The 18,179-nt window shown below is 43.8% G+C and overlaps 2 pseudogenes; both read left to right on the top strand.

The window, feature by feature from the left end:
- The first annotated feature begins 617 nt into the window (after positions 1 to 617).
- Slc25a39-ps5 (solute carrier family 25 member 39, pseudogene 5) lies at positions 618 to 1,604 on the top strand (annotated as a pseudogene).
- On the top strand, positions 16,000 to 16,356 carry Rpl31-ps12 (ribosomal protein L31, pseudogene 12; annotated as a pseudogene).

Below are 18,179 nucleotides of genomic sequence, written 5' to 3'. Positions count from 1 at the left end.
ACAAGCAAACAAAACACTCATACACATAAAACAAATTTTTTTAAAAAAAAATGTAAACCTAACAAAACACTCATACACATAAAACAAATCTTTTTTAAAAAAATGTAAACCTATGAAAAATTAAATACCAATAAAGTATCATCTGATCAAAAATAGGACCATGACAGGAGTAGACAGCTCTCAAAAGAAGAAACACAAGTAGTCAAAAGATGCCTCCATAAGTGTGCAAGATCTGGGCCTATCTGCAAACCAGAGCTGCCGTCAGTACTGCTCTTCCAGAAGAGCAGTTCTTATCCTACTACCATGGCAGGAGGCTCCCAATCATATGAAACTCTGCCCCACGGAATCCAATGCCCTCTTCTTCACTCCTCCTGTACCTGCACACAAAAGATACCACGACCACAAGCACACATACACATAGATTAGAAATACAAAAAAAAACTTTAAAAAACTAAATTGAGCTTTCAATAACAAAGCCAGGGGGATAGGCCCATTTGCTTTTTCCTTTATCCACTTTCAAGTTTTTTGAATTAAGTTATTTTATTCCAAAATAAAATCTACTATGAAATAGATTTTCATACCAATCAGAATGGCAAACATCAACAAAGGCTGGTAAAATGGGGGAAAATGGTACGAAGCGGGCACGCGCGGACCCTGCACCGGCCACTATGGGCCTGCCAGGCCCCTGGCGTGGCGCAGCGCAACGACTGGCTCAGAGCCAGGATTGGTTTCAGGATCCTACACGGTTCACTGGCACCTTGGATGCCTTCGTGAAGATTGTGAGGCAGGAGGGCACCAGGACCCTGTGGAGCGGCCTCCCAGCCACCCTGGTGATGACTGTACCAGCCACTGCCATCTACTTCACTGCTTATGACCAACTCAAGGCCTTCCTATGTGGTCAGTCCTTGACCTCTGACCTCTATGCACCAATGGTGGCTGGTGCCCTCGCCCGAATGGGCACTGTGACGGTGGTCAGCCCCTTGGAGCTTGTGTGGACCAAGCTGCAGGCTCAGCGTGTGTCATCCCGCGAACTGGCTGCCTGTGTTCAAGCTGCAGTGGCTCAAGGTGGGTGGTGCTCGCTGTGGCTGGGCTGGGGTCCCACAGCTCTTCGAGATGTACTCTTCTCAGCTCTATACTGGTTCAGTTATGAGCTGCTGAAGAGCCAGTTGAATGGGCCAAGACCGAAAGAGCAGACATCTGTGGGCATCAGCTTTGTGGCTGGTGGACTTCTCAGGAATGGTGGCTGCCACCCTTACCCTACCCTTGGATGTGGTGAAGACACAGCGACAAATGTCACTGGGAGCAGTGAAGGCGGTGAGAATGAAGCACCAAGAGCTGACTCCACCTGGCTCCTGCTTCAGAGAATCCAGGCTGAATCTGGCACCAGGGCACTCTTTGCAGGTTTCCTCCCCAGGATCAAGGCTGCGCCTTCCTGCGCCATCATGATCAGCACTTACGAGTTTGGCAAAAGCTTCTTACACAGACTCAACCAGGAGCAGCCTCTGGGCCACTGAAAGTTGAGGAGCAACTGGCTCTTGCCCGGTTGGGAACAGGAGACTGAGCCAAGTGCCTTCCCTCCCAGTCCAGTCACCCAGGCTGTCCTCATTTGGTCCTGCTGTTTCCCTCCCCAGAACTGCCCCTCCCCACCTCCAAGTCCAAATCTGATGATTCCCTGCTTTGTGTCCCTTATGTTTGTTATAGCTTGGCCCGGAGGAGCCTCGAGCTCGGGACAGGCGGAATTCCCAGCCATTTGTTCCCTGTCTAAAGATGATGATCTTCGGTGCAAAAAAAAAAAAAAATGTGGAAAAATGAACCCTCACTGTTGGTGGGACTACAAATTCTGAGGGTTCCTTAAAGATCTAAAAATAGCCAGGCCCGTGAACAAAAAGGAAGATACTGAATGTCAACCTCTGAACTCCCCACAGGTACATGCATGGATTAATATGCCTGTGTACACACACACACACACACACACACACACACACACACACACACACACAAATCTAAAAGTATATGTATCATATATCCCAAGTATACTTCTATTTGGTCTATACCTGAAGTAATTCAATAGCATATCAGAGTTATTTTACACATCCATATTTATTAATGCACAATCCTCAATAGCCAGGAAATGTTCTTTGCCATGTAAATGGATAAAGAAAATGTAGTACATAGAGCGAAATTTTATGCAGCCATAAATAAAAATGAATCATGACATTCATTTACAGGAACTACATTCAACTGGTAATCATTATGCTAAGCAAAATAAGCCAGATTCAACACAAATATTCCATGTTTCCTCGCATGAGCAGAACCTAGATTCAAGAGTGTATGTGTGTATCTACTTGTGTGTGTTTATACATCTGAGCTTGTACATCACAACACTAGAAAGGAAACTGTGAGAAAGGATGAGAACAAAGTATGATACACAGGTATGGCAGCTGGCATAAAAAGAACTGCGTTACCTTGCACAATAACCTAAGTAATTAAAATCTCTTCTTCTGCCTGTCTTCTCTTTCTCTCGCCTCTCTACTCCTTAATGTTTATGTGCATGCATCATGTGTATACATGTAAGTAGGTGTGTTTCTTTCTTTTCTTAAAAAGGATTTACTTATTTTATTTATGAGTACACTGTAGCTGTCTTCAGATACACCAGAAGAGGCATCAGATCCCATTACAGATGGTTGTGAGCCACCATGTGCTTGCTGGGAATTGAACTCAGGACCTCTGGAAGAGCAGTCAGTGCTCTTAACCGCTGAGCCATCTCTCCAGCCCATGGTTATGTTTCTTGGTCGTGATACTGTATAAAGGACTATGAAAGCAGCAAAAAGATGGAGCAGGGTTGGTGAAACAACAGTAAGAGCACTGCTGGTCATCCATCAGACCAAAGCTTGGACTCCCCTAGCACCCACTTCAGGAGGCTCACAAATGTCTGTAACTCCGGCTACCTGGGATCTAACACCCTCTTCTGGCACCTTCAGTCACACGCATGTGTGTGAAATATATACAGGCACTGACATGTGAATAAAAAGAAATATGTTTTTTTCAAAAGAAAGGCAAGAGAAGGGGGCTGGAGAGATGGCCCAGTGGTTAAGAGCATTGACTGCTCTTCCAGAGGTCCCGAGTTCAAATCCCAGCAACCACATGGTGGCTCACAACCATCTGTAATGGGATCTGATGCCCTCTTCTGGTGTGTCTGAAAACAGCTACAGTGTACTCATATAAATAAAATAAATAAATCCTTTTTTAAGAAAAAGGCAAGAGAATATAAGAGGTGTGAACACAGGTAGGGGGGCACATATCTGGGGAAAGAAGGGACCCAGCTGGAGTCAGACCGGAAGCACCAGGGAGGGTGGAGCAGAGAAATAAATGACAACGATGTGTGATAATGCCACAATGGAAAGAGTAATTTGAACAGTACACTAAAAAAATTAATAACTTGTTGAAGAGCGGGGGAGACAAATTGAAACAGCAGGTTCAGATCTACCAGAGACTCTGACTTTCTTTTAAGACAACAAGAATCAGTGCATGGATGGGACAGATGGACAGTCTGTTGTCTCAGTGCATAAATGGAACAGATGAGCGGACGAGTGTCAACATCGGGGAGTGACAGGACAGCCATTATGAGCATGTGGCTCCCTAACTGCCTCAAAGAACCCTCCACACACACCTCCAGGGCCTCAAAGACCCCTGGTGTCCAGTCCTGTCTCACACAGGGTCACTCTTCTGAGCCTCCTGAAGCCTTGCTATGAATGTCTTAGGCACTACTTCCTACATAACCTTCTTTCCTTCCATAGGAAGATTTGGTTCAGATTGAGGAAGGATCAGATCATGACACAGGGGAGGCTGAGGCAAAAAGCATTGCAAATTGGGCAAGCCTGAGCAATGTAACAGGATCCTGTGTCGCGCTCAAAAAATAAATGTCGGGAGCATAACTTGAAACTTGTATCTTCCTAAGTGAGAGTTTCCAGGAGATATGAAGTCATGTTTATGAAAATATTGAGCGTGTTGGTGGTGGTGGTGCACACCTTTAATCCCAGCACTTGGGAGGCGGAAGCAGGTGAAGCTCTGTGAGTTTGAGGTCAGCCTGGTCTACAGAGCAAGTTCCAGGACAGTCAGGGCTACACAGAGAAACTATCGGAAAAACTAAGAAGGGAGAAGGAGGTGGGTGGGAAGGAAGAAGAGGAAGATAATGTTGAAATTCTTGGACACGTGAATGGGTCAAGTTTTGTAAAATCTGTCACCTCACTGATTGCCAAGGTCATTTCACTGATCTGGCTGGCTAGACGGCTATCCCCATTTCCCTCGAAACTCTATATGCAACCTTCTCCAATATGTGGTCTGACACAAAAAGTTATACTTTGCCCAAAGAAAAAGCCCTTTCTTGGGTCAAGGGTATCATGAGTAGCTGCACTCCCGTGCTACTAGAGCCTCTAAACATGCCCTCAAGGTCCACTTGAGAACAAAGGGTGGTCAAGCATCCTGTCCTCCAAACACATCCAAAGGAGACCCTGTGTGAGGATACTCTAGCCTTCTAGAGTATCCAGGCTTGGTTCCCAGCACCCACACAGTAGCTCGCAAACATTCTAACTCTGGAAGAAATGTCATGCTGTCTTGTGGCCTCAGGCACTGCATGCATGTGGTGTACAGACATACTCAGGACAAAACACACCATGTACACAAAATAGAAATAAAGGAAGTAATTTTTTTCTATCTTTGAAGGAAAAAAAAGAGGGCATGGAGAAGGGGGAAAAGTGAAAAGGAGTGTAGGGGAAGAAAGTGAGGAGGGAAAGAAAGAGGGAAAGAAGGGTCGGCACTTTAGAACAGTGTTAGCATAGGTAGTAAGCTGCAGGGTAGACATGGGTTTCATTGCCTCCAATAGCCTCTGAAATGCATTTCCAAGCCTATTGTGCTCAAAGCCTATGCTTTGTCTTTCTCTTTCCATTCCTGCTTCATTAAACTTGAGAGCCTTCAAAGGAAGGGAGGACCCTAGATTAGTGTTTTAAGGTTCATATTTACAAAGTTATCAGAAAGCATATTAATATTCCTTACATTTTATATTACTGCATAATATGTGGCCACAGCCTTTATTTATTTTTTGTGTTGGGGGGAGGTGTTGTTAAAAGGGTCTTATGTAGCCTCGTAGCTTTTCTACATACTAATAAAGAACTGTCACACGTAAATTAAGGAGAAGATTCCATTCATAAAGGTTCAAAAAAATCTAAGAATAAATCTCACCAAGAAAGTATAAATCATGGGGCTGGAGAGATGGCTCAGTGGTTAACAACACTGACTGCTCTTCCAGAGGTCCTGAGTTCAAATCCCAGCAACCACATGGTGGCCCACAACCGTCTGTAATGAGATCTGATGACCTCTTCTGGTGTGTCTGAACAGCTACTGTGTACTTATATATAATAAATGAATAAATCTTAAAAAAAGAAAGTGTAAATTTCTGTTAAGAAAACTTTTAAACACTTTTAAAAGAAAGTGAGAAAGATACTAGGAGCTGTAAAGATTTCCTGCGCTTGTGGACTGGAATCCAGGAGGACTCTTACAAAGCAAAGGCAGACAGCTTCAATGCAGTCCTCAACACATTTGGAAGACACAGCCTTGAGATACACATCAGCCCATAGAGGGCTTCTGTGGCATGACAGGATCCTAGGTTCTGTCCCTGATGCCACACAAACCAGGAGTAGAGTTGAACACCTGTGACCCAGTACTTGGAAGATGGTGGCAGGAGAATCAGAAGTTCAGGGTGACATAAGTTCAAGACTCTTGGTAACATAGGCAGCTCCAGGTCAGTCTTCAAGAAATATACAGATATAAAAACTAAAATCACGGGCTAGAGAGATGGCTCAGAGATTAAGAGCACTGTCTGCTCTTCCAGAGGTCCTGAGTTCAATTCCCAGTAACCACATGGTGGCTCACAACCATCTGTAATGGGATCTGATGCTTTCTTCTGGCCTGCAGGAATACATGCAGGCTGATACATAATAAATAAATAAATGTTTAAAAAAAACTAAAATCACATGTGAGCAAAACATGGGGTATTGTCTTTCCCAGTATGTACTACTTCGCTTAATAATAATTCCCTAATCCATCTACATTTTTCTGAAATTTGTATTTCTTTTTTTATTGTTTTATAAAATACCATTGTGGCAGAGATGATGGCTCAGTGGATAAGAACCCTTGCTGCTCTTCTGAAGGATCTGGGGTCTGTTCCCAGCAGCTGCATGGCAGTTCACAACTATCTTTAGCTCAAGTTCCAGAAGATCCAATTCTGTCTTCTGTCCTCCAAGGGAACTAGGTACAAACATAGTGCACAGACATACATGCAGGCAAAACAAACCACACACATAGAATAAGATAATAACAACAATAAAATACATTCTGTATATGCCACATTTTCATTGCCCATTTATCTGTTGGTGGAAATTCAAATAAGTCCCCATTACCTGGTGGTAGGGTATAGGCAATATTATGCTAGGTAAAACTTCTACCCCTGAGCTGTGTCTGCAGCCCAATATGAATATTGAGGTCATCTTTAGATACTAGCTGAGCTAGAAATGAAGTGTGCTATGGGTGTCAACATCAGAGGTGGGGACCTCTAGAAGACACCACCTGTGCTCCTGTGAGATAGCAGCATTAAGAGTTGGGATGTCCACATGCTGGGCCTCCTGTGTGGCTTTATACACGAGCTGAGCTGTGCACTCTGTGTGCTCCATTCATAGCTAACAGGCCATTCATGTCAGCTCAGCCTTCTGGTGACTGAGACAGCACACACATTCAAGGCCAGGTTAAGTAAGACAGGAACTGGCTGAATTTCACTGCTCTTACTATACATTTTTTTCAGTTTAATAATTATTTGACTTTGATATAAACAACAATGTGATCTAAGTAAGTAATTGCACAGCATCAGATTTGGAAATTAGAAAAATCAAAGATGGGCTGGCCAGATGGCTCAGCGGGGAAAGACACTGGCTTCCACATCTGACAATATGAGCTTGCTCCCCAGAACCTGCATGGTGGAAGGAAACAACTGGCTCACACACAAGTTGTCCTTGGTTTCCAGACACATACTATGCCAAGCACACACACACACACACACACACACACACACACACTACATACATAAATGTAAAAAAAATACTGTGCTTTCTTTTAAAAAGAGAAAGAAAATATGACTCAAGAAAAGACAATGGAGGGTTGCTGGAGAGATGGCTCAGTGGTTAAGATCACTGTCTTCTCTTCTAGAGTATCCAGACTTGGTTCCCAGCACCCACATAGTAGCTCGCAAACATTCTAACTCTGGAAGAAATGTCATGCTGTCTTGTGGCCTCAGGCACTGCATGCATGTGGTGTACAGACATACTCAGGACAAAACACACCTTATACACAAAATAGAAATAAAGGAAATAATTTTAGAAAGGGAAAGAAAACTAGGGTTGCTGAATGGCTTATTGATTGGGTAAAGGAGCTTAGGGAACGAGTCTGTTGACCTGAGTCCCACACAGAGGTGGAAAGAGAAAGAGAAAACCTGATTCTACAATGTTGTAATGTTCTCTCTCTCTCTCTCTCTCTCTCTCTCTCTCTCCCTCTCCCTCTCCCTCTCCCTCTCCCTCTCTCTCTCCTTCTCCCTGTCTCTCTCTCCCTCTCTCTCTCTCTCCCTCTCTCTCTCTCTCTCTCTCTCCCTCTCCCTCTCCCTCTCCCTCTCCCTCTCTCTCTCCCTCTCCCTGTCTCTCTCTCCCTCTCTCTCTCTCTCTCTCTCTCTCTCCCTCTCTCTCTCTCTCTCTCTCTCTCTCTCTCACACACACACACACACACTATGGTATATGCATACATGCACACATTATAACATGTGCATACACACAAAATATGTTTTGAAAAAGCTAGGCGTGATAGCACATAACTTTAATTCCGGCACTCAGGAGACAGAGGGAAGCAGCAGATCTATGAGTTTCGGGCCACCCAGACCTATAAAGTGAAACCCTGCCTCAGAATACAGGGAGAGAGAGGAGGAGAGAGAGAGAGAGAGAGAGAGAGAGAGAGAGAGAGAGAGAGAGAGAGAGAGAGAGGATTAACAGGCTCCCATAGGACAAAGCCACAGCATAAGTCTGTAAATTGCTAAAGCTAGCGGGTCTTAGCTTTAAAAAGAAGTTTTTTGGTACTCCTAAGATGTTCTCTTGGGTAGGATGCAAGGTTTGGAATGGCTCTTACTTTTCAAATTAAAATATAAATGACATTTTTTTTAAAAACCCAGGCCCAGATGGAGTCACAGCTGAATCCTACCAGACCTTTAAAGAAGAACTAATGCAAACGCTTCTCAAACTATTTCATCAAATAAAGAAGAAAGGGACAGTGCCAAATCCATTTGACAAAGCCAGTATCACATTCCTACCAGAGCCAGACAGAAAACAACAGAAAAAGAACTGAAAGGCCAATCACTCTGATGAATATGGATGTAAATTTTCTCAATAAAATACAAACTGAATTCAACTACACATCAAAAAGATTGTCACCATGATCATGTAGATTTTATTCCAGGCCTGCAGAGATGCTTCAGCATACACAAATAGATGTTTGTTCTTGACAAACAGAACACCTTGACTGCAGTTTTCCGCCACCTCCCCTTCCCTAGATTCAATTCACTCTTCCTCTGTTTCCCTTCAAAAGAGAAGGAGGGAGGGGGAGGGAGGGAGAGAGAGAGAGAGAGAGAGAGAGAGAGAGAGAGAGAGAGAGAGAGAGAGAGAGCAGGCCTCTGGGAATATCAACAAAACATGGTATAACAAGGAATGGGGCTGCAATCAGGATATAAAGTGAATAAATTAATTAACGAAAAATTACAATACTAGGCCCAAATCCTCAAATCAAGGCTTGATGAGGTGACACAGTAGGAGGGAAGGAGTCCCACACTCAAACAAAAGAGCCAGAGACAACTCCCACTCCTCCTGTTAGGAGGCCCCACAAACACACCAACCTAGGCAACCATAAGAGATACACTGAGGACCTAGCTCAGACTCATGCTTGCTCCTTGGTTATTACTTCAGTCTCTGTGGTCCCCATGAGCCCTGCTTAGTTGATGCCATGGTTTTGTTCTCATGGTGTCCTCAACCCCTGTGTTCCTACAGTCCTTCCTGCCCAGTCTTCTGAAGGTTCACCAAGCTCTGCCTAGTGTTAAGCTATGAGTCTCTGCATCTGTTCCCATCCGTTGCTGGAAGAAACCTCTCTGATGAGAACTGGACAATTGCACCAATCTATGGGTATAGCAGAGGATCTTTTTTTTGTTTTTTTTTTTTCGGAGCTGGGGACTGAACCCAGGGCCTTGCGCTTCCTAGGTAAGCGCTCTACCACTGAGCTAAATCCCCAGCCCCAGCAGAGGATCTTAGTAATCATTTCATTGACTTTTTTTGTCAGTCATATTTGGTTCTTTCTATACTGAGTCTCTGATCTGAGATATCTAGTTTCTGGTTGCTGGTCATCCAGGCAGGGTCAGGCTTGGGCTCCTTCCCAAGAAATGGACCTCAAGTTGGACCACCCATTGATTGGCCACTCCCACAAGTTCCATGCCACCATTACTCCAGAGCATCTTGCAGGTAGGAAATATTGTAGGTGGAAGATTTTGTGGCTGAGTTGATGTCCTAGTTCTACTGCTGGGAGCCGTGTCTGAATAGATCAAGATTTGTAATTCAATCACATTAGTAGACTGAGGGCCAGAAGTTGCATGGCCATTTCGATACAGGAAGTAAAAGCCTTTGACAAAGTCTGACATTCTTTCATGATAAAGTCCTGAAGACTCTAGTAATAGATCAAAAGTACCTCAACCTAATAAAGGTTACATATGATAAACCTATAGCTAATAAATGCCTGGGTCATGGTGACAAGGCATACTCTCTCCTGGTTTTAGTTCAGTTGCTTTATACTTTCTTCCTTTTGTCTCATGGTGTCTCCCCATTTTGGGCAAGGGGTGGGGGTCCTTTTGAGATAGGATCCCACTATGTAGTGGCCTCCAAGTTTCAGTAATCCTCCTGCCTCAGCCTCCCAAGTGAAGCACACCCCTTCATAAAGTTGTCACATATGTCCTATTTACCAATTCTTTTTTATTACTCAGTAGTACTCCGCTGAATTATGATAGCACTATTTGCTTACCCACTCTCCTGATGATGGATATTTGAGTTGATTCCAACTGGAGTTTTTCTGAACAGAGTTGCTAATGAATGTTTAAATTGCTGCTTTGTTTGTGCCTGTGTAGGTGTGGTGTGCTTGTTCATGTGTGCATGCATTTGAAAAATGGGGAGGTGTTCAGGAACATACATGTATATGTGCATATGGAGGCCAGCGTTCAACTTTGGATGTCATTCCTCAAGAGCTATCCAGCTTGGGGGTTTTGTTTTGTTTTGTTTTGTTTTTGAGACAGTGTCTCACTGAGACCTGAAACCTATCAAATAAACTAGGCTGGCTGGTCAGTGAACCCCAAGGATCTGCCTGTCTCAGTCTCCCATTGCTGGAATACAAATATATGCCACCACACCTGGCTTTTTACATGGCTTCTGGGGATAAAAGTCAGGTTGTTATTGTTGTTGTTGTTGCTGCTGCTGCTGCTGCTGCTGCTGCTGCTGCTGCTGCTACTGCTGCTGCTGAGACAGGGCCTCTAACTGAATCTAGAGTTCACTGATTTGGTCAGACTGGCTGGCCATTGAGCTGCAAGGATCCATTTTTCTCTGGCCTTGCCTAGCTTTTTATGTGCATGCTAGGAATCCAAATACATGTCTTTATGCTTATACAACAAACCTTTAGCTCACAGAGCCTTCTCCCTATGCCTGTTGTACAAGGTTACAGGGAAGGGAGCAAATGTTTTTAATGGCTCTTCTTAAGCATTGTTTAATTATGTGAATGTGTCTGTGTGCCCGTGGTAGGGGTTACACACATGACTACAGCGCTCAGAGGCCAGAAAAGGGTGTTATATCCTGGAGCTGGAATTATAAGGGATTGTGAACCACCTGGAGTGAATGTTAGGAACCAAACTCAGTCTTTGGTGGGATCGGCAAGCTCTCTTAACTGCTGAACCATCTCTCCAGACTCTGTTTTTGTGACACTTAATACCTAGATATAAAATTTATGGGTCCTTGAGATAGAGGTCAAGTTAGGATCAAGAACATATAAAACATTCTCCCAAATCATATGATTTTAAACTCCTACCAGCAGTTCTAGAATTCCACCAGCGTTGGGAAAATGAGTCCTCCATTAAGAGCAATGGCTCCTCTTCCAGAAGGCCCAGGTTTGGTTCCCAGCACCCACATAGCAGCTCACAACTGTCTGTAACTTAAGTTCCAGAGGATCCAACACCCTCTTCTATCCTCCGTGAGCACCAGGCATGCACATAGTATGCAGGCATAGTTGCAGGCATGTGACTCAGTTCTCAGTGGAGTGGGTGGAGGTAGAAGGATTAGGAGTTTAAGATCATCCTTGACTATATGGGGAATTTGAAGCAGCCTGGACACAAGAGACCCTATCTCCAAACAGTAAAGAAGCAGTTATCTGGTGGGTATAGTGACTCCTATCTCTAACCGTAACTTGGAAAGTTTCAGCAGGATAACTGCCCCAAATCCAAAGTCAGTTTGAGCTACATAGTGAGTTCCAGGCCAGTCTAAACTATAGACTGATACTCTGTATCAAATAAGCACAACAATAATAAAATTTTTAAAGAGTGAGAAAACAGAGCCGGGCATGAGGTCTTGTCTCTGTAATCCCAGTACTAGAAGGCTAAAACGGGAGGATTACCAAGAGTTCAAGGCCAATGTGGCTACATAGTGAATTACATGACAGCCTGCTCCATACCAAGACACCATTCAAAAAGGAGAAAGAGGAGAAGGAAGAGGTAGAAGGAGTAGGAAGAGAAGGAGCTAATATCTGAGCCTGTGGTCTAAAAGATGCCCATAATGAAACAGATCCATTTGAGGTGTATATTTAGCGAAAATTGCTTATTTTATACTGATCCAGTTTCACTGTGAAAAGCAAACACCCAGCCAGGCATGGTGGGTCATACCTATAATCCCTGCACTCTGGAGACTGAGGCAGACAGTTTGCCATGAGTTTAAGACCATCTTGGGCTATACTGTGAGCTCTCTCTCTCTCTCTCTCTCTCTCTCTCTCTTTCTTTCTCATAATTTGAGAAGGGGTAGCCAGGGAAGCAGGAGAGTAGTTTGAGGAAGGAGAGGAATAATGTAAATATAGTATATTCATGTCTAAAGTCTTCAAATAAATCATAAAATGATAAAATGAATGAAAAAAGGGCAAAACTTCTCCTCAAATAACTCAGTGTAACTTTCCCAAAGTAAAGTGCTGACTGTGGTGTTTTATTTCCAAATTAGGGTATAAGTAGTTTTACCACAAGCATTGACGGCTGGAGGCTATGATCTATTATAAATAAATTATGTTTCTCAAAACCAACCTATCGGATTTTGAACAAAGCTTGACCTGGGGGAACATTGCAAATCATAACAATTTCTATTCCCACAAAATGAAGCTGAAAGAACAAGAATATATACATTAATTTTCAGTTGTGATGAGGCTTTAACCCAAGGCCTGGAATATACTAGGCAAGACCTACAGTCCTGCATAACAAGCGCACACGCACACACGCACACACACGTGTGCGTGTGTGTGTGTGTGTGTGTGTGTGTGTGTGTGTACTAGTCAATGAGTTTTACAAGGCTTTAGAAAGATTAGGGAAGAATCTGTCACATTTTATTAAAGAACTCTTACAAAAAGTCCATTTTGTTCACTATCAATAAACAACATTTCAAGCTGAGAGTAATAATGAATGCTTTCAATCTCAACAGTTGAGAGGCAGGTGGACCTCTGTAAGTTCGAGGCCATCCTGGTCTACATAGAGAGTTCCAGACCAACCAGTGTCTCAAAACAAAACAAAAAGCAAGTGTATCAAAAAGAATCAAGCCATATGGTAGTGCCACGTGGCTTTAATCCCAGCACTTGGGAGGCAGAGGCAGGTAGATCTCTGAGTTCGAGGTCATCTTGGACTACAGGTGAGTTCCAGGACAGCCAGGGCCACATAGTAAGACTCTGTCTGGCATCAGGAACTTTGCAGGCAAGTGGATGGACTTGAGAATATCATACTGAGTGAGGTAACCCAGACCCAAAAGGATATGCATGGTATCCACTTATAAGTGGATATTAGCCATAAAATACAGGTACCGTGTCACACTCCACAGACCCAGAGAAGTTAAACAAGAAGGAAGGTCCAAGTGAGGAAGTTTGAATCTCACTTAGAAGGGGAATAAAGTAGTCATCAGAGGAAGATGGAGGGAGGGAACTGGGAAGGACAGAGATGTGGGGGAATGGGGGATTCAGTGTCAGGTGTGGGAAAGGACAAGAGAGATGGAGAGATGGCCATGAAAGTGAATGGAAATCTGAAACTTACAGAGGTAAACAGTGGAGAATGGGGCACCTCCAGGAAGAGACAGAGACCTGGGATAAAGGAGGCACCCAAGAACCAGTGGGGGTGACCTTAGCTGTGACTGACTACACTGGGGATATGGAACCCGAAAAGGCCACCTCCTATAGCCAGGAAGGAACCCCAGTGGAGCAAGAGAGACACCAACCCACCCTCAAAACTTTCAACCTAAAATTTATCCTGTCTATAAGAAATGCAGGGATGGAGGATGGAGCAGAAACTAGGGGAATGGCCAACCAATAACCAACCCAACTTGAGACTCATCCCATAGGCAAGTAACAATCCATGACACTAAAAATGATACTCTGTTATGCTTGCAGACAGAAGTAAGTTGTCCTCTGATGGAGTTTGAGAACTCATGGAAGAATAGGAGGAAGGATTACAGGCCTGGAAGGGATTAGGGACTTCAAAGAAAAACCAAGAGTCAACTAACCTGGACCCTTGGCACTCTCAAGAGTCTGAACCACCAACCAAAGAACACACACGGGCTGAAGCTAACCCCCCCTTCATATGTAGCAAATGTGCAGCTTGGTTCAAACTGAGGCTACCCTAAAGCTGTTGCCTGTACATGAGATATGTTCTACTAGCTGGGCTCCCTTATCTGGCCCCAGTGGGAGAGGACGTGCCTAGCCTCACAGAGGCTTGAAGTATCAGGGTGAGGGGTGGAGGGATACGCATGTGGGCCTCAGCTACTCAGAGGAGAAAGAGAGTGGGAATAGGGGAAGGATTGTGGGAGGGGGTGACCAGGAGCAGAGCAGTGAGCAGGATGTAACAAGTAAAAATAAATAAATAAATAAATAAATAAATAAATAAATAAATAAATAAACAAATAAAAAGAAGACCCTGTCTGAAACAGCAACAGGAAGGAAGAAAGAAGGCATGGAGGGACGGAGGGAGGGAGGGAGGGAGGAAGGGAGGGGAAGAAAGGAAGGAAGGAAGGAAGGAAGGAAGGGAGGGAGGGAGGGAGGGAGGGAGGGAGGGAAGGAGGGAGGGAGGGGAAGGGAAGGAAAGGAAGGAAGGAAGGAAGGAAGGAAGGAAGGAAGGAAGGAAGGAAGGAAGGAAGGGAGGGAGGGAGGGAGGGAGGGAAGGGAAGGAAAGGAAGGAAGGAAGGAAGGAAGAAAGGAAGGAAGGAAGGAAGGAAAATCAAAATCTTAAATAAGATGTGTTATAGCTGTAATCCTAGCACTCAGGAAGCAGCAGCAAGAGAATTCTAAATTTGAGGTCAGCCTGCAATACATAATGAGATCTTGTTTCAAAGAAAAACCATAAGGGGGAGCGGGAAAGCCTGGGCTTCTAATAAGTACGTTGCTAGCATGCATGAAGGTCTGAGTTTGAGACTTAGCACTGTAGAAGCCTAGTATGGTGTCTCGAACCTGTGATGGCAGCATTTAGGAGGTAAAAGAAGAATCATCAGAATGTGAGGGTCATTCTCAGTTCCAAAGTAGATCCTGTGTCAGAGCATGAAAAGAAGAAAAAGAAATCTCCCTCCTTGGAGGACAGAGATTTAAAAAGAAAGCTAGAAGAAAAAGATATGAAGGAAGGAAGGAAGGAGAAAGAAAAGAAAAATGAAAAATCTTGTATAAAGACTATATCAGACTGCTGAGGAAGGTTTGGAGCAACCCATTTGTCTTTAAATTGGATCTCACTGGTTTCACTGGATTCTTCCTTACGTTGAACATTTGAAAGTTTGGTTATCACATCTTTGCAGGGGAAGATTTTTTACCTGGTATTTAATGTGCTATGTGGGATTCAGTATCACTGGATGGGATTAGAAATGGGATGCTAGTGTGCGGTGCAATGGCCATCACTACACCTCACTTACAACTTGGTTTCTTACCTTCTTGGGTATCTGTTGCATTCACATTACAACACCTCAGAGTTTTATCATCTTTATTCAGTATATTATATTTTGAAGAGAGAGTCTCATGTATCCCAGGCTGGCCTTGAACTCACTATGTAGCCAAGATGACCATGAAGCCTCAATCCTTCTGCCTCTACCTCCCAGGTACTGGAATCACATGTATACCACATTGCTTGGTCTATATGGTGCCGGGAATGGAATCCAGGACTTTGTGAGTGATAGCCAAGTACTCTACCAACTGAGCTACAGGGCCAGTCCCCTTCTCTCACGGTTCTGGAATCCAGGAACCTGAAAGCAGTACAGTCCCACAGTTGATTCCTCTACCTGAGCTCGTAGTCCCTGGCACTGCTTGATAGATACAGATGCATCGCAGTCTCTGTCTCCCACCTCATAAGGGCTTCTCCACAAGTCTCTGCTCCTTTGCTGTCTTTCTAAAGAACATACCTGACTTTACATTTAGAACCTACCTATTCTGGGATGCTCTTATTGTAAGAGCTTTCTAGTAATCAATTCTAAGAAGGCATTTGCCTGTGATTGTAGCGCTCTGGAGGCAGGGGCAACAAGACTGCCACAAATTCAAGACCATCTTGGTCTGTATAGTGAGTCACAGGCCAGCCAGGACTGTGTAGTGAGAATCTATTTTTAAAAACCACAAGGCTGGCCTGTCCTTTCTCTTCTCTTTTCCTCCGCCTGATTCAGATCCTCGCCATGTCTTCTCACAAGACTTTCAGAATCAAGCGATTCCTGGCAAAGAAACAAAAGCAAAATCGTCCTATTCCTCAATGGATTCGGATGAAAACTGGTAACAAAATCAGGTACAACTCTAAGAGAAGACACTGGAGGAGAACGAAGCTGGGTCTGTAAGGAGTCACACTATGGCAAGACTGAGGGTTTATACTGAAACTTGGTCGTAGATCAGTCTGACCAGATGGATTTCAACATTTTTAACCTGGAGACTTACTTGTGTCTGAATTAGAGTGTTTGTCCAGTAATAAAATTTAGAACCTTTCAAACTGAAAAAAAACCCCACAAGGCTAGAAGCATAGCTCGGTGGGTAGAGCACAAAGCTCTGGGTTCAATCCCCAGCACCCTGGCTGTAGCAGACCATGACTATAACCACAGCACTCAGGAGGTAGAAGCAGGATGGTCAGAAGTCTAATTGGGCCAGGAAGATGGCTCAGTCAGTAAAGTACTTGTTGTCCAAGCCTGAGGACCTTAGTTTTGATTCTCAGTATCTACACAAAACCCAGCAAGTACCAGGACAGTTGGAATCACACTCCTAGAACCCCATGTAAGAGGTGGGAGGTATATGTCACAAAGAGGACCATTAGAGGGAAAGAAGGTATTAAGGGAAGGTTGGGGAGGGGAGGAATAAAAGAACACATGTGACATGGAAGAGGGAAGGGGCTGGTGGTAGAGAAAGGGGACTAGGGGAGGAGCAACGGGTTAGAGAAGGAGAATGAGGGGGAAAAGCAACAGAACAAATGAGTTCCCATTACCGTACATACTGATGTAAACTAAGGAAGACGAAAAAGCTAGGAATGGGGCCATGGGACTGTAATCCTAGTAGTGGAGACAGAAGGCTAAGAGGTTTAAAGTCATCCTCATCTTCACAGTGGCTCAAGGGCAGCCTGGGTGCTTGAGATCTTGCAGTTTATCCTTTTGTTTCAAACAGACTTAATGAAGCATGATAACATACACCCATAGTCCATGCACTCCAAATGAATCTGAGAGTTCAGGGGCAGCCCGGTCTCTAGAATGAGCTCTAGGCCAGCCAGAGTTACGTGTTAAGATCTTATCTAAAAGAGAGACTCATTTTGGCAAAGTTATAAAAGTAACCAATTCTCCAATGTACTTCCTATTCCTTTAAGAAGATGAACAAACATAGATTCTTTCATCTCTCTTTGGAACTTAAAAGACTAGAATTTAGGGATCAGACACAGTGGCACGAATCTGTAATCCCAGCAGTTTGGAAGGCAGGGGCAAGTTAATGTCTTATCAGACATTTCCAGGCCAGCCAGGGCTACATAGTGAGACCTCATCTCAGAAAGAAAGAAAGAAAAAAAGAAAGAAAGAAAGAAAGAAAGAGAGAAAGAAAGAAAGAAGGAAAGAAAGAGCACTATATCATTCCTTTTTTTTTTCTTCTCAGCCCAGTTTATTTATTTTGTTTGTTTGGGGTTTTTTTTGTTTTTTTGTTTTGTTTTGTTTTGTTTTGTTTTGTTTTTTTTTCCGGAGCTGAGGATCGAACCCAGGGCCTTGCGCTTGCTAGGCAAGCGCTCTACCACTGAGCTAAATCCCCAACCCCTGTTTGTTTGTTTTTATTTGTTTTGAAATAAAGTCACATTCTGTAGTCCAGGATGGCCCTAACCTCATGATCTTTCTGCCTCAGCCTTTCAGGTTTGAGATTACGATGTACAATAATGATGGTGGTGGTGATTAATGGGACTTGAGGAGATTTTCGTGAGGTTTGGGGTTTTCGTTTGTTCGTTTGTTTGTTTTATTTTGTTTTGGTGGTGGTGGTGATGTGTTTTGGGTTGATTTGGTCTTTTATTTATGTTTTACTGTTTTAGATAGGATGTAATATGTAGTCAGGATGGTCTTAAACTCACTATGTTGACAAGAGGCCTCAAAGTTCTGACCTTTCTTCCTCTTCCTACCACGTTGCTGGCATTACAGGTTATGAGCTGCCATGCTCACCTCTTGGTCCACTTTAAGTGCATTTTGAAGTTCTCAAACAGTCTATAAAATGGGGAAGCTCCTGACCAAATTCTTGTGCTTATAATTTTAAAACTCCGATTAGGGAAAATGCTAGTCTTGCAAAGCTAACCACAAGCTGTCGAACAAAAA

The sequence above is a fragment of the Rattus norvegicus genome, chromosome X (assembly GCF_036323735.1).
Source record: "Rattus norvegicus strain BN/NHsdMcwi chromosome X, GRCr8, whole genome shotgun sequence".
Taxonomy (NCBI): Eukaryota; Metazoa; Chordata; class Mammalia; order Rodentia; family Muridae; genus Rattus; species Rattus norvegicus.
This window is presented reverse-complemented; position numbering and strand designations above follow the sequence as displayed.